Genomic DNA, 15,139 nt, shown 5'->3' with positions numbered 1-15,139 from the left:
ACCGCCAACACCGGCCCCCCCCGCCACACGGTGTCAGGGCGGCCAGCCAGCACCTGGGTGTGCCGGGTGCACACCACCCACACACAGAGGTCCTTCCGGGGCAGTGTGCCAAAAAACGGCAACCCGTATTGCTGCTGGGGGGCACAGGGAGCCTAAGCAGCATGGTGGGGCACTCAGCCAGCTTGCTGGGCACCCCTGGGATAACCGGCAGTGGTGGGAAGGCGTCACCTGTGGCGTCTGTGGTGGGGAGGGTCTGGCGAGCCTGGAGATAGCCTTCCAGGGCAGTCACTGTTTCCATCGGGAAGGCGGCCCTCATGGCCTGCAGAAGCCGGCCCGCAGTGCAGACGGAGCACAGTGCCAGCTGGGCAGGTAGGGCTTTGGGCGGTAGCCAGTCCGACTGAGCACGGTCCAGGAGGTGCCCCAGGTGGGTGGTATGCACCTTGATGAGAGCAGCCATGAGGCTGGTGGAGACCAGGCTCAGCATCACATGCTGCAGGGCCGGGTTGTAGACCAGGGGCTCCCGAAGCAGTTGTGGAAACTGCGGGTGCCTGGCCTGGGGACAGAGATGGAAGGCAGCCCGCCAGGCCTGTACCATGGTGCAGTAGAACAGGGGAAGGACTGCCCCATTCAGGAAGGTGAGGTCCAGCAGAAACAACTCCTGGTCGAAGCCGAGGCCCCCCACTCGCTGTAGGAATCGACATGCCAGCTGCCACCATGGGAGGTGGCCCTTGGCATACAGAAGCTTCAGGCCCTGACCCCCTCACCGGTGGGCAGGTAGAGGGCAGCTTGCGGGAGCCAGTGGCGTCCGTCCCAAAGGAAGTCCACTAGGAGCCACTGCAGTCTCTCAAGTAGCTCCGGCGGAGGGTCCAGCACTGCGCAGCAGTGTCACAGGGTCGCTGCTGCCAGCTTGTTGGTGATGAGGACCCGGCCACAGTAAGAGAGGGTGGGCAAGCGCCAGCACCAGCGCTGAAGGCGGACCTCCACTCCCTCTACCAGGTCCTCCCAGTTGTGAGCTGCAAAGGCCAGCGGCCCGAGGAACACTCCCAGGGCTCTGAGGCCTTCCCGGTGCCAGGCCAGTCCTCCTGTCAGGTCTGGAGGTGGTTTGTTGGTCCACGTCCTAAGTAGGAGCGTGTCACTCTTGCCCCAGTTGACGAGGGCTGATGCCGTGAGGTCGTAGGTGCGTTGGCAGTCCACCAGGGTCCGCACATCCTCCTGGCTGCCCAGAAAGACTGTCACATCATCCATGTACGCCGGCAGCTGGATCGGGGGACCGGTGGTCGGGCCTGGTGCCAGTGACAGGGCTAGGCTGGTCAGGCGACGTCACAGAGCATGCAGCAGTGGTTCAATGGCCACGGCGTACAGCATGCCCGACAGGGGACAGCCCTGGCATATGCCGTGATGCACCGGGAATGGGGAGCACAGCACGCTGTTCACCTTGAACTGGCTGGAGGCATCGTGGTATAGGACCCAGAGTGCCACGAGGAAAAGTGGCCCAAAGCCAAAAGCCTCAAGTGTGCCGAGAAGGTATCGGTGGTCGATGCGATCGAAGGCCTCCTCCTGGTCCAGGGAGATCAAGCCGATGTCCAGGCCAAAAAGCTCTGCAGCCATGAGCAGGTCACGCAGCAGAAACAGGTTGTCCTGGATGGTCCTGTCCGGGACACAGTAGCTCTGCTCGGGCCTGATGATAGAGGCCATGATGTTGCGGAGACAGTTCGCCAGCACCTTGGCCAGGATCTTATAGTCGGCACACAGAAGGGAGACGGGCCACCAGTTCTTAAGGCAGCTGAGGTCCCCCTTCTTGGGCAGCAAGGTGAGCACTGCCCCGCAGCATCTGGTCGGCAGGTCCCGTTGGCGAGGTTCTCATGGAAGATGCAGAGGATGCTGGGCCCAAGGAGGGGCCAGAAGGCCTTGTAAAATTCCATGGGCAGACTGTCAAGGCCTGGGGCCCTGCCCGAGGCAAGCCCCCCCATAGCAGCCTTGAGTTCTGCCAGGGAGAGTTCATGTTCCAGGGCCTCGACCTGCAAAGCGCCGAGGCGCGGCAGGTCCTTATGCAGCTGCTGAGCGGCCTGTGGACAAATGGGCTCAGCCGCAAACAAGAACTGATAGAAGGCCATGGCATGCCCCCGCACTTCACCTGGGTCCATGAGCCATCCCTCCGGGGTCTTGAGATGGTCCAGTGTCTTTGCCACAGCCCGCCACCTCTCCAGGCAGAAGAAGCAGCTGGTCAGAGCTTCGGCTTCTGCCAGCTCCTGGCAGTGGGCACGTACCCGCGCACCGCAGGCCGCACCCTCCACCAGCTCCCACAGGCATTTCTTGCGGGACCAGAGGCTCTCAAGGAGTGCCATGTCATTGCCCACATGGAGCAGGGCTGCCTCAAGCTCCTCCACCTCCTCCTCCAGCTCCTGGGTGCGGCGGCAGATCTCGCTTGCCGCCAGCTGGGAATACTGCTGGCAGAATGTCTGGATCTGGATCTTCCCCATGTCCCACCACAGCCGCCAGGAGTAGTCAGCTTGTGCAGCCTCCCAGCTCCTCCAGAGGAGGGCGAAGCAGTCCCCGAAATGGGTGTCCTGCAGCAGTCTGATACTGAGGCACCAGTAAGGGGCCCATGTGCGTGCTCTGCCAGGCAGGCTCAGTTTGCAGCAGACCAGGGTGTGGTCCAAGAGGCCCGATGGGATGATGCAGCTACCATGCACTAACGGCAGATGGTGCTGGCTGATGTAGACGTGGTCAAGGTGGGCCATGGCGATCCCACTGGCACTCATGTTTGCCAGGGTGTGTTGGAATGTGTCAGCGTGGAGGACCCGCCAGGCATTGACAAGATCTGCTGCCTCCAGCACGGTCTGCAGCTTGCAGACCAAAGGCAGGTGGGGCTCCAACCTCATCCGGTCTAGCAGCGTGTCGACGGTGCAGTTGAAGTCCCTGCCCATGAGGAGCAAGTCATCATTCTCACTGGCATCACGCAGGAGGTTACTCAGGGTCTCTAGGAAGGCTACCCTCTCTCTCCCATTCATGGGCATGTAGATGTTGATGAGGAGCAAGCTCTGGTGTGCCAGGGTGATGTGGACAGTCAGCAGCAGGCCGGGGATGACCTCTTGTGCCACCGCTGAGTTGTAGTGCAGCTGCGGGGAGAGGAGGGTCGCCACTCCTGCGCTGAGGTTGGTGTCGTGGCTCAGAAACAAGCGACCTCTCCAGGTGGCGTGCCAGTCAGCTTGAATATGCACGTCACTGTGCATCTCCTGGAGAAAGGTGATTGCCAGCCGCTTTTGCTGCAAGCCCTCCAGGGCAGCTGTCTGCTTCACCGGGTCTCTGCAGCCATTGGTGTTTAGCCAGGCAATTGTGGTAACCACCATGAGCAGGAGAATAGATAGGAAGGGTAGGCAGGGTACAAGTGGGAGATGACAGAGACTGGCAAAAACCACAGAGACAGGGGAAAAACTATTCCTCCCTCCTCTATTCCATGGGCCCGCCTCAGCCCCACACCTCCCTCAGCCAGGTCACCAGCTTCTCAAGCTGGAAGGCATGTTTATGCGTGCCCAGGTCCCAGCGCATGAGCCTTGCTGTGTCACTGGTGGCACGGACAAACCATGCAAGGTCTGGGCACCATTGCTAGATACTCTCTGCCACATTCCTCTGGCCCTTGGTCTGTTCTAAGAGATTGAGGAGGCCTCCATAGCTGGGGGCCACCCAGGGGGGTTCTCCAGCAGGAGCTGGATGTTGCCAACCGAGAACCGGCGGGGCTTTACTCTGGGAGGGGACCTCGCAGCGAGACCGGTGAAAGTGCCCTCAATGGCCAGGTTCCCTAGCAGGCCCCCTTCAGTATCTGGGTCAAAGACCATCTCTGGGAGATCAATCCCCATCCACTTTGGGGGGAAAATGTCATTCCACTCCCGGGGCTGCTTGCAGCCCTCAGAGGGCAGGCACTCCATCTCCTCCTCATCAGCCTCAGTGGGCAGAGGAGCGGGTGGGGCGGTGGCAGGACCCTCTGTTGTCTCCCATACCTGATGCTGGGAAGGCAGGCACTCTCTCTTTGCCTTGCCACTCACAAGTCCCACGAATTCGGATGGGGGTGAAGGGTTGCCAGACGTCACTGGGACACCCTCAGTCATGGCCTGAGGTGACAGGGTTTCCAGTGGGGCAGGCAGGGTGTAGTCAGGTTCCTTGGATAACATTTTCCCTGGTGCTGTCAGAGGCAGGGCCCAAAGGGGCAGGTGCTCCTTTAGAAGCTCCTTTTTGCCTCTTGCTCTTGGCTTTCTTGGGCGCAGTTGGCACCTCCCCCATAGGGGGTGGGCCAGGCTGCTTGGGGTTTGCCACCTCTGGGTCCACCACCTTGACTGAGGCAGGGGGGGAAGGAGGTGGAGGGCAGGTCTCGGTTGTTCTGCCTGACGGGGCCCCAGCACCTGAGATGCTAGCCACCCCAGGTGGAACTGGGACAGAGAGGGACTGAGAGGACTCCCCAACCCCTCCACCGGGTGGGGCATCAGCCACAACAGGGGCAGGAGAAACCTGGGAGGACATCCCAGGCATCATGCCACTGCCAGAGGGGGTCGATCCCCCTGGATGGAACAGGGGTGGAGGGTGGCTTGGCGGGTCCTCCAACCCCACTGTTTGATGACGGTCCCACACCAGAGATGAATGCACAATCCTCCTGTGTGGGTGCAGCAGCCGGTGCCCTGGCTGACTGCCCTAATGGGCACTGGGCAGTCAGATGGGAGCTGCCACCACAACAGAGGCATAAATTCCCACCCTGGGAGAAGTACACCACATAGGGCCTCCCATCCAACACAAAGGTCATGGAGAGAGGCAGCTTCTGGGGGCCACCTGTGAGGAGCATGAACGCCTGCCTCCGAAAGGACAAGATGTGTCTGAGCTTGCGGTCCCTACTCCCCATGGTCAGCCTGCGCCAGGGACTGGTGAGGACACCATAGCGCTCGAGCTCTTTGGCAAGGTCCCAGTCTGGCAGGTATGGGGGGATGTTGGAGGCCACCACCCACACTGCCAGGGTCTCCAGGGTGCAACCAAGTAGTGGACACCCAAGATTTCCAGCCCCGTCGCACACACCTCCCTCACCAGGCTGGGAGAGCTCAAGTATACCATGGGCACTGAGTTTACCTGGGAGGCATACCGGACACTCTGGTGTTCCAGCAGGTCTGCCAGGGCTCCGGCACAGTCCTCCACTCTGACATGGAGAGAGGCATGCACCTACAGGCCATGGCTGAGGGGGAAGGCCCGGAGAGACATCTCCGTGCCAAGTGCCCTGGCTGCTGGCAGCCATCCTGGGCAGGAGAGGGTTAAATCTCCCCCAGAGGCTGCTACAGGGGAAAAAAAACAAACAAAAAACCTCAGACTGACACTGGGGACTAGGAGGGAGCTGGAACAGCCCCAAAATTGGCCTGGGGGGTGGGGGGCAGAGCAACCCTGCAGGGACTGAAGGCAAGCCCTAAGGCAGGAGGAGATGGCAGAGATCAAGGTAAGGGGATCTGGAGGAGGGAGGCAGGAGGATTCAAAGGGAGAGATCAGGTGCGGGTGGCCCTATGAGGAGAGACTGAGGGACCTGGATATCTTCACCCATCACAAGAAAAGGCTGAGAAGTACTCTCAATCCTGGCCCAAGCCCTGCTCACTGGCCCCCTCCCAGATGCCACTTCCTACCCACCCACATCACTATCCCATCTGCCTGGCTGAGTATGCCTTGCTCATGGGGGTTCTGGCTGGTCTCCATGGAGACCTTGGCTGCCTACCCACCTGCTCTGTCCAGCACTCCCAGTGGTGGGTGCAGGGTGGCTGGGCTGGGGTGCCTGGTAGTGGGGTTGGGTCTGGTGGCAGCAGCAGCTGGAATGACCTGCTGTTTTGGGGACTGCTGGGAACCTGAGTCTGGCTGCTGTACTACCCCTGCCCCACCACACACCCAGGGGTGGCATGACTGGCCATATGTGCCATAGCCCAAGCTGCTCCCCACCAACCAGGTGGGACTGTGGGACCCACCATTATTTGGAGAGAGTCCTTTTACAGTCTGGATATGGCTTGTGGGCTGTTTTTTTTTTTTTTACCCACCCCTGTTTTAAAAGGTATGGTACGTGGAGCATGCTTCCAGTCCCCAGATTGCAGAACAGTATGGAAGAGGTTTGGCTTTTCCCATACTTGTGAGCTTGGCTGATTGATTCATGGGGTCAGAAGGATATTTTCCCTGGACTGTTGCTACACACATTTTGTTTCTTTCTCACTTTCCTTAGAAGCATTGGTACAGCTAAGGCTAGGGGGGGGGTTTGTTGTTTTTTTATTTTTATTTTTTTTAAAAGATTCATAGGTGTTAAGGTCAGAAAGGACTTCAGTAGATTATTGAGTGCAACCCTCTGCCCTGGGCAGGAAAGAGAACTGGGGTCAGGAAACCCCAGCTAGGTGCTTGTTCAGTCTCCTCTTGAAGCCCCCCCACCCCAAGACAGGGGAGAGCACCACCTCCCTTGGAAGTCCATTCCAGATTTTGGCAGCCCTTACCGTGAAGAAGTTCTTTCTAATGTCCAACGTAAATCTGCTCTCCCTCAGTTTATGGCCATTGTTCCTAGTTACTCCTAGGGGTGCCTAGTAAATAGACCATCTTCCACCCCAGCTCCCCTCCCCTGAGGAATTTATAGGCAGCCACAAGATTACCTCTTAGCCTTCCCTTGTGATGGCTGAAGACATCTAGGTCTCTCAGTCTCTCCTCATAAGGCCTTGCCTGCAGGCCTCTGACCATATGAGTGACCATCTTCTGAACCCTCTCAAGATTCTCCAAATCCCTCTTGATGTGCAGTGCCCAAAACTGGATGCAGTACTCCTATGCAACACTAGTCAGGCTGCAGTTGAAGGGAAGCACCACCTCCCTGGACCCGTTTGCTATGCATCTGCTAATGCATGATAAAGTGTGGTTAGCTTTATTGATCACTTCATCACATAGTTGACTTCAAGATGAACATGAGTCATCAATGACTCCAAGCTCCCTTTCCATTCTTGTGCTACTGAGAAGGTCATCCCCCAGCTTCTTTTGTTCTTTTTACCCAGGTGCATCACTTTGCATTTGTCTTTGGAAAAGTGGGCAGAATGAAATGGGATGCAGTTCAACAACCTGTACAGGTCTGCCTGGATCTGTTCCCTACCCTCTGGTGTGTTATCTTCTGCAAACCGGGTATTCTCTGCACCCTTGTTCAAGTCACTAATGAAGATATTGAATAGCACTGGTTCAAGGACTGAGTCTTGTTGGACTCCACTGCCCACATCTTTCCAGGTCAATGTCGACCCATACAGCACCACTTTGAGTGTGATCCTATGCCAATTTGCTGCCCACCTAACCATGTGATCATCTACATCACAGTCTGCACTCTGTTCTCATAAATTTATTGACAAAACTATATCAAGAGCTTTCTTGAAGTATAGATAGACAATATCTACCTTGACTCCTGCGTCTAAGCATTTTGTGACCTGGTCAGAAAAATAAAGCAGAAGTTAAATCAGGCAGGATATACCCTAAGTGAACCTGTGCAGATTTCCTTTTAGCATTATTTCCCCTGCTGGGCTCCCACAAGTATGATCTTTAATGATTTTTTTCCAGAGTTTTCCCAAGGATAGGAGGTGGGATTAACTGTCCTATAGTTTCCTAGTTCCTCCTTCCTTGAAAATAGGGACCACATTGGCCCTCTCAGTCCTCTGGGACCTGACTGGAGGACCATGCATGCTCAAAACAGAGCTGCTGGCATGGCTCTATGACACTGGCCAATTCCTTCAACACCCTTGGATAAAGTTAAATCTAAGCCCACTGATTTGAATACATCCAGCCCCTTCAAGTGCCCCTTCACTAACCCTGAGCTAATAGTTGCTGGACTGGTGTCTCTCCTGTGTCTATCTACAGCAGGGGTAGACAATTATTTCAGGTGAAGGCCACTTATCAAGTTTTGGTAAGCAATCAAGGGCTGATGACAGACAGCCAGGGACAGATAAATATTACATTTTCTAAAATTTTTAGGGGCCCTGCAGGCTGATTAGAATGGCCTGGTGGGCCACATCTGGCCCCCATTTTGCCCACCCCAATCTACAGTCTAACTGGGAGATTTGTCTTGGTCTGTGTCTAGGAATACAGATGCAAAGAACTCACTGAAGAGCTCATCTTTGTCCCCGCCCCCTGTCCCCCCCAAATCAGCAATTGCCCTAGTTCCTCCTATAGGGGTCCTATGCCATCCTGCACCTTCCTTTTGTTCCCTAGATCCCTGAAGGAGGACTTTCTGTTGCCAGCTTAAATTCTAATCCTGCTTTGGCCTTCCTTGCTAATTACCTGCAAGTGCAAGCCAGGGATGCATACTCCTCCTTGGTAGCTACCCCCTCCCCCCCACCCCTTTCCAAAGCCTTGGGGGTCCAGGATGGGTGGTGGTTCCTCATTTCCCCAATGCTCTTTAGCTTTAATGCCTCGCTAACCAATCTCCTGAGCCCATTGAAAATCAGCCTCTCTGAAGGCTAGCACTTCAGCTCCGGTGGTTTGTTTACCCACCCTTTGCCAGGTAGCAAATTCAAGTCAATGGTCACTATCCCCTAGGTTACCTTGTACCTGCATTTCCCCCACCAGGTCATCCCCTGTAGCTAACACCAAGTCTAGCAAGGCATTCCTTCTAGTGGGATCGTATACCTCCTGCATTAGGTGGACATCTTGTATGCAGGTTAAGAACATATGCAAGTGGTTAGATTGGCTGACTGCTCCTCCCAGGAGATGTCAGGGTAGTTTAGGACACCCATGAGAACCGTACCTCTCTACCATACAGCCTCTGAGAGCTGTCTGGTCTAGCTCATCCTCCTGGTGTGGCAGTCTATAGTAGACCCCCACTACCAAGTCCCTTCCCCTCCCATCCCCCAACCCCCTTGTATCCTGACCCACAGTACCTTGGCCTGGCCCTCCTCTGAACCCATCTTCATTAAAGAGAATGTATATTGTTCCTTAACAGAGAGCAACACCCCCCTCCTTTTTCCATAGTAGACCCCCACTACCAAGTCCCTTCCCCTCCCATCCCCCAACCCCCTTGTATCCTGACCCACAGTACCTTGGCCTGGCCCTCCTCTGAACCCATCTTCATTAAAGAGAATGTATATTGTTCCTTAACAGAGAGCAACACCCCCCTCCTTTTTCCACCCCCACTCTATCCCATCTGTATAACCTGTAACCCTCAATGCCTACTGCCCAACTGTGAGTAGGGTCCCACCAGGGAATCCTTGCAAGCAGGAGTGCAAGTTCCTCCTGCTTGTTCCCCATGCTCCTAGCATTAATGTAGAGACATTTAAAGCCCCCCCCAATGGGTTCCCTTGGTACCCCCCCCCCATGTCTATCAGACCCCTTAGTGCTTATCTGGGCTGATCCAGGCTCCCTAAGCTGTTCACAGGCTCCCTGGTCACCTGGGGAGTCTCTTTTTATATCCTTCTGGGCCTGGGTCAACTCAGACCCAGGAAGCAAAAATCCACACAGCAGTCAGCAATCCACAATCATGGCTCACTGATCCTGGGTTATCCTTAGCCTCAGCTTCCCCATCCCCCAACAAACTTAGTTTAAAGCCCTTGGGGGAGATCAGCCAACTTGTAAGAGAACAGACACTTACCTTTAGAAGAGAGATGAAGACCATCTTGTCCCAGGATCTCTCTCTCATGGAAGTGTGGATTGTGGTTTTAGAAGCCAAAACCTGCATGATGATACCAACTCTAGAGCCACAGGTTGACTTCCTGGATGCAGACATCCTGATGCTGATAGTGACAGCTGACCAGAAGGATAGATGAAAAGACTATTTGTGCCCCTACTTCCTAAGCCTGGCCCCCAGAGCCCTGTAGTCACTTATGACATGGTTTGGACTACTCCTGGCCACATCATTCATGCCCACATGGACAAAGGACCATGGGATAGTAATCAGAGGGCCTTATGAGGTCAGAAATCCTTACTGTGATGTCTTGAATCCTGGCTCCAGGTAGGCAGCAAGCCTCCCATGCCATGGGATCTGGTCAATGGATAGGCCCCTCTGTGCCTCTCACCACAATGACCCGGCAGCTCTTCCTCTGGCTGCTTGGTTGTTGCTCAGCCTTCCTGCTGTTTGCCCTGATCCCCCACAGCCTGCTCATCTCTGCCTGGAGTTCCCTCACCTACCCCTCCAGTGTCTCAATCTGGGCACATGTGGGATAGGCAAGGGAACCCCCAGCCCCCCTGCTATCCCCATGCCTCAGAGGTCCCACCAGGCAACCCCCACAGACAGGGGGCCATGGCACTACCAACCAATCCAAGGCGCCTGTCTAGGTGGAGGCCTCACAGGAGCTCCGGGCCAGAGGCAGCAGCAGGGCAGGGGCCCTGGCTGTGCTCTGTCTCACCACCCCCATAGTAGCCCATCTTCTCCTACACTTACCTGAAGTCTCTGTCAGAAGCTCCCATGTACTTCTGCCCATGAATTGGCTTGCAAACTGCTCCTCTGTTGGAAGTTCCTGTTCACAGGCTCCCTAGTCACCTGGGAAGTCTCTTTTTATACCTTTCTGGGCCTGGATTGACTCAGACCCAGGGAGCAATCACACAGCAGTCAGCAATCCACAGCAGTCAGCAATCAACACTCACTCAGCAGACAGCACTCACTCTCAGATTCTCAGAGCACACCCTGCACCAAACAAACAAGCAGTCAGCTAAACCAAAGGTACAGGCAGCTGGATAACTTACCTATTCCAGGCAGGATCTAATGTCAAAACAACAATCTTTTCTTTGTTTGTTTTTAAGTGGCATGTGCTAATGCTTCAGAAAAGACTAAAACTGGAGGGTCTTGCACCCTTCTCAGTGTCAGACTGATTGCCAGATTTAAGATAAGGAAGGAATTTTACTTCTTGGGGACTTGGGGGGTGTGAAAGGAAGAGGAGAGGAAGAAATAGAAGTGGGTGGTTGTTTTCCTCTGTAGTGCAGAGGGGAGGGAAGGGGAGGGGATGGTTGCCTTTCTCTAGAGTTCCTAGTATCTCTTGAGCCCATGTTACTGGTACTGACTTTGCAGTGGCAATATACTGACAGCCCCCTTTCCACTACTTTACCAGTGGCAGGTTAGGTTGTTTCTAGTGGTGTCTCATTTTGTGAGACAGTTTTAGAAATAGGTTAGACATGGACTTATGTAAGGAACATAGGGACAGACTTGTAAGGCCAGACCCCATGTTTCTGCTGATTTAAACAGAAAAGCACTAAGTGTTTGACAATAGTAACACACACAAAGTAAATGAAACCCATTCTCATAAAAAATTACACTCATTATCAGGAGTCAAAACTTAACTGATTATATCTGAAAGGCCATCCAAGTTAAAGAGTTATCAAATGTTTGTCAAAATTCTTCCTTTTGCTAGGGTAGGTCTCCATGATCAACCATCTCATTTGCATATACCCAATCAGATTGCAGACAGATGCATGCAATTAATGATTGTTCAGCTATGAGTATGAACCTCAGGAAGAAGGAAGAGGTGAACAATGGACCTGAGCTCTTGCAGAAACTGAACAACTAACACATAAGAGTTCCTGGGTCACAGGAACCATCTTTCAAGGCATAAGTATGTTTCTTAAATTTCTCTCTGATATGACTTCTAGTTAAACTTACATTTAGCTTTCCAATAAAGTGATTGTCCTCAGGAGAGCAAGGCATGGAATCATAGACAAATATGGTTTGACGAGACCTCAAGAGGCCATTTAAACCAACTCCTGGCTCAAAGCAAGACCATCCCAAACTAGATCATTCTAACCAGGGCTTTGATGAGCCAGGCCATAACAACCTCCAAGGATGTAAATTTCCACCACTTTTCTAGGTAACCTATTGCAGTGCTTCACCACCCTCCTAGTGAGAGAGTTTTTCATAATACACATCCTAAACTTCCCATGCTGCAACTTAGTACAGTCTAGCTCCATCCTCTTTGGAACTCTTCTTCAGGTGGTTGAAGGTTTCTATCAAATACATCTTCTCTTCTCTCCTCTCCTCTCCTCCAGACTAAATAAACTGAGTTCCCTTAGCCTCTGCTCACAAGTCATGTGCCCTAGCCCCTTCACCATTTTCACTGTCCTCTGTTGGACTCTTTCCAACTTGTCAACATCCTTTCTATAGTGGGGAAGCCAAAACTGGACACAGTACTCCAGATGTGAGCTCACCAATGTTGAACAGAGGGGAAGAATCACTTTTGACAACAATCCTACTAATGCAGGCCAATACACTATTAGCCTTCTTGGCAACAAAGGGTGCACTATTGACTCACATCCTACACTCACTCTACTGTAAACCCCAGGTCCTTTTCCATTCAGGTGCTACTTAGCCAGTTGGTCCCCAGCCTATACCAGTGCATGGGATTTTTTCATCCCTAGTGTGGGACTTTACACTTGTCCTTGCTGAACCTCATAAGATTTATTTTGTCTAAATCTTCCAATTTGTGTAGGTCATTCTGAATCATAGCCCTATCCTCCAGAATATCTACTACTCCCTCCAGCTTTGTGTTATCTTTGAACTTGCTGAGGGTTCAATCCATCCCATTTCCTAGATTGTTAATGAAGACATTGAACAAAAACAGCTCTGGGACTGACCCCTGGCACACACCACTTGATACCAGCTGCCAAATAGGCATTGATTATCAAGCCATTGATAACTACCCATTGAGCCTGATGCTTTCCATCCACTTTACAGTCTATTCCTCCAAACCATACTTCCTTAGCTTGCTTGCAACAATGCTGTGGAGACCCTATCAAAAGTCTTAATACAGTGAAGGTATATCACATCTGCTGCTTTCTCCACATCCACAGAGACAGTTATCCACAGAGACAGTTATCTTATCATAGAAGGTTATCAGGTTGGATAGGCATGAATTTCTCTTGGTGAATCCATGTTGACTGTTCCTGATCACTTCCTTCTCCTCCAAGTGCTTATAGATGGAGTCCTTGAGGACCTGCTCCATGATTTTTCTGTGGACTGAGGTGAGGCTGACTGGTCTGTTGTTCCCTGGATCATCCTTCATCACTTTCTTAAAGATGGATACTATATTTGTCCTTTCCCAATGGAACCAATTGCCTGGAACCTCCCCCGATTGCCATGAGTTTTCAAGGATAATGGCGAGCAGCTCTGCAATCACATCATCCAACTCCCTCAGCACCCTTGGATGCAGTGTATCTGCCCCCATTGACCTGTATATGTCCAGATTTTCTGAATAGTCCCTACGAGTTCTTTCACCACTGAGGGCTGCTCATCTTCTCCCCAAACGGTGCTGCCTGGTGTAGTAGTCTGTGAGCTGACCTTCCCTATAAAGAGTGAGGTGAAAAAAGCATGGAATACTTCAGCCTTTTCAGCATCCTGTTTCTCGGTTGCCTCCTCCATTCAGTAAGGGACTCATACTTTCCCTGACCTTCCTCTTGCTGTTAACTTACTTGTAGAAACCCTTCTTGTTATCCTTCACATCCCTTGCTAACTGCAACTCCAACTGATCTTCCTGATTTCATCCCTGCCTGCATGCCTGAGCAATATTGTATTACTCCTTCTTAGTCATCTGTCCAAGCTTCCATTTCTTGTAAGCTTCTTTTTTGTGTTTAAGCTTACCAAAGAGTTCTCTACTAAACAAAACTGGTTGTCTGTCATATTTGCTATTTTTACTGCACATTGAGATGTTTTGTTCCTGTGCTCTCAGTAAGGTTTCTTTAAAATACAATTAGCTCCTCTAGACTCCTTTCCTCCTTGGACTGGCCTCCCAGGAGATCTTGTCCACAAGTTACCTGAGGGAGTCAGTGTCTGCTTTCTTGAAGTTCAGGGTCCTTACTCTGCTGTTCTCCTTCCTTTCTTCTGTCAGGATCCTGAACGTGATCATCTTGTGGCCAATGAAACCCAAGTTGCCATTGACTTCTACATTCCCCACTAATTCTTTCCTGTTTGTGAGCATGCTCTCTCTTCATTCTAAGACTCTGCCTGACATAGCAGGCTCCCTTTGTTCCACTCATAGGATAGTGGGCTTCCCTTCAATTTGTCTGGGATGGTTTGGACAGGGATAATCCTAGCTCAACCAATGAGTTGGGCTAGATGACTTCCAGGGGTCCTTATCACCCTATTTTTCTATAATTCTATTGATATATGTTTGGTGCTGTACATGCACAGTGCACACACTAGTGGCTGGAGGCTCTACCAGTAGGAAATTGTATACCTAACTGACATAGAAATACTGGTTAAAACACTATCTATTTTTATGGTAAAATATGTTTTACTTGTGTTTTACTTAACACTATGATTTACAAGTATTTCTATGTATAAAAATGGACCAGTGGGAATGAGTATTTCTATGCATAGAAATACTGGTAAAAACATGAAACAGAAAGAAGAGCAAGCTTGAGATAAGCCCCAGGAATATACAGTGAAATAGCTCCCTGGACCACTGGGTGGTAGTGTTGCTCTGTCAAAGAGCTGGTGAAAAATGGGGCATGCAGCACAAAAGGAGGCATTTTTTTCATATATTTTATTTGACCAATTGTATAGTAGGGATACAGTTTGGATTAAGTTTTGGGCACAAAACTGCCCTTCCTTTGGCACACGTTGAACTAAGTAGCAAATAAAAGCTTTTTCTCCATATGTAAATTAATACAGTCTGCTTGAAGAAATGGAGGAGAGCTGTAAACTAGGTGCAAATATGTGTTATGAGTGGTTAAAAGAAAAGAAATGCCATAGAGTAGGCAACCTAATAAATTGAAGAGCAAGATCATTCAAGGAGAAAGAGATTCCTTGTAACTGTAGAGTACAGTAAGTTTTAGTAGAAGTAATTAGTAGATTATAATAAGGCAGGAGGTGAGGTAGATTTGCACCTTGTAGACCAGTGGGGACAGAATTTTTTGACAGGCACAGGTGACTGGTGGTGGTGGGAAGTGTGCCTCCCCTGAGATTGGCCCTTGACTCAGCATCACTCAGGATGGGGCTGGTTTTTTTGCCTTGTGGACCGGTGGCATGTTGTGGGGCGGGGCACTAAGCTGCAGCACAGAAGTATAGGAGTGGATATGGGGCTTTTGACCCACCCCCAGGCCTGCCCACAAATTGTGCCCCCCAGACACAGGAGGCACCAGTCACCCTTGTTGATAAGCTATTACTAATTATCCCGGCACCTTCCTCAGTGCCACTTCAATC

Source organism: Alligator sinensis, unplaced genomic scaffold (genome assembly GCF_000455745.1).
Source record: "Alligator sinensis unplaced genomic scaffold, ASM45574v1 scaffold77_2, whole genome shotgun sequence".
Classification (NCBI taxonomy): Eukaryota; Metazoa; Chordata; order Crocodylia; family Alligatoridae; genus Alligator; species Alligator sinensis.
Note: the sequence above shows the minus strand (reverse complement) of the source record.